The sequence below is a fragment of the Lathyrus oleraceus genome, chromosome 5 (genome assembly GCF_024323335.1).
Source record: "Lathyrus oleraceus cultivar Zhongwan6 chromosome 5, CAAS_Psat_ZW6_1.0, whole genome shotgun sequence".
Taxonomy (NCBI): domain Eukaryota; kingdom Viridiplantae; phylum Streptophyta; class Magnoliopsida; order Fabales; family Fabaceae; genus Lathyrus; species Lathyrus oleraceus.
The window spans coordinates 72,993,017-72,995,207 of record NC_066583.1 but is presented as its reverse complement, the minus strand read 5'-3'; the positions used below and the strand labels follow the sequence as shown (position 1 = coordinate 72,995,207).

General features: G+C 38.3%; 1 pseudogene; it reads right to left on the bottom strand.

The window, feature by feature from the left end:
* Positions 1 to 1,597: 1,597 nt before the first annotated feature.
* Positions 1,598 to 1,697, bottom strand: LOC127089191 (uncharacterized; annotated as a pseudogene).
* Between the last annotated feature and the right edge of the window lie 494 nt (positions 1,698 to 2,191).

Below are 2,191 nucleotides of genomic sequence, written 5' to 3'. Positions count from 1 at the left end.
ACGCATTCAGGTTCTTTAATTGCTATTTAATTTTGTATGTTTTATTCTATTGTTTATTCATATTGCCTGCCTGGAATGAGTCTGTTTATGCATGATATAAATTCTTGTTTATTTAGCATGTCTGGCTAATTTGCCTAGGTATCGGTATGTAAAGTAAGCAGAATAAGGGATCGAGACTGAGTCGGTTTATCTAAACTTAAAATAAAAATCAATCTTTTTATGGTCTCAACTTACAGGTTTAATAACAAGATTTTTTACAAAAGTAAAAGACATAGAGAAGTTAAAATCAATAGAGCGAGAGTTTGAGATTTTAACTGGACAGTGTAAGTTAGGCATTAATTCTAGATCAGGGCGAGAGCAAGTTTTAGAGTTAATTAAATTCTGACCTTTTCCAAAAAGTATTTTTAAAGATTGAATGTGAGGACGAGAGTTAAGCATTTGGATTTAATTATATAACCTAAGTCAACAGAGCGAGAGTTTGAGATAAGGGTGTTTAAAACGGTCAGTATTTTCTTAAAAAGAGTTTCTGCAACTTTATTGTTTTCAAAATATGGTTTTTGACTTAATTATAAGTGACAGCAACATTAATATAAAATCATGGTTTATTCAACAGAGCGAGAGTTTGAGATAGAACCTTTAACCAATAAAGTTAACCGAAACGATTCATTTTAAAACCAAGAAACCGACAAAGACTTGATTCCCTAGTTTTGACGAATTACATACCGATATCCGTTTTATTAATATTTAATCTAGACATTAGTTTAGCTCTTAGTTTTTCCCCAAACAATCAAACATCTTCACCTTAGATTTACGTAGTAACTTTAGATAACGGTATATCGATTCATAAGTCCCTGTGGGATCGATATCTTTTAAAACTACGCGATAGAACTGTGCACTTGCAGTTTGTATCCCATTCTCGACACACCCAGTCGAGCGATCAAGTTTTTGGCGCCGTTGCCGGGGACTTTTATTCAATCGATATCGTAACTCTTCCGTTACGCTGTAGAGACTAAGGTTTCTTTTTCTTCTATTTTCTTTCTTTCGTTGATTTGTATGCCACGCACTCGCTCTCAAGGCGAACCGCTCTATTTACGAATCAACGACATCGAACTATATCTCCGAGTCTTACGACGAATTCGGGAATATCGTGCTGAAAACAATCTCCCTCCTATAGACCTTCCTGATTTCAAAGATTTTCCTTCTTTAACCGAGATGGCAGAACCAGCTCGTGCTCTTAGAGATTACGCCGCTCCATCGCAAGATGAACCGCATTCAAGTATTGCTCCGCCCGCAATCGAAGCAAACAACTTTGAACTTAAACCTTCGTTGTTGCAGGCTGTGCAACAGAACCAATTCTCTGGAAATCTTACCGAAGATCCAAACCTTCATTTATCCGTATTTGTCCAATACGCTGATACTGTTAAAGCTAATGGTGTCACTTCAGAGGCAATTCGACTTCGTCTTTTTCCTTTCTCATTAAGAGATAGCGCTAGAAGATGGCTTCAATCTCTTCCTTCCAACTCAGTCACCACATGGAACGAGTTGAAGAAAGTTTTTCTTGCCCGATATTTTCCGCCAAGCAAAACAGCTATGTTAAGAGCCCAGATAAACGGATTTAAACAGAAAGACAACGAGTCTCTTTTCGAAGCATGGGAAAGATACAAAGACATGATGAGACTTTGCCCACACCATGGTTTGGAAGACTGGTTAGTAATTCACACATTTTATAATGGTCTCTTATACAATACAAGGTTAACAATAGACGCCGCTGCAGGTGGTGCACTAATGAACAAACCTTATGCTGATGCTTACCAGCTTATCGAGAGCATGGCCCAAAACCACTATCAGTGGGGAACCGAACGAACAACAGTGGAAAAACCTCAACCGAAAACTGGCATGTACGAGATAAGTAATCTTGATCACGTCAATGCAAAAGTGGATGCTTTGGTCCAGAAGATTGAAAGTTTAAACGTATCGCCTCCAGCAGCCGTGGTTGCTATAACTCAGAATTGCGAGGTCTGTGGAATCCAAGGCCACACTCCTGCGGAATGTCAACTCTTGACTGGAATCCAAACAGAGCAAGTAAACTATGCTCAAGGAAGCCCCTATTCGAATACCTATAACCCAAATTGGAAGAACCATCCAAACTTCTCATATAAGAGTAATAATGCTTTATACGCACCTGGACAGT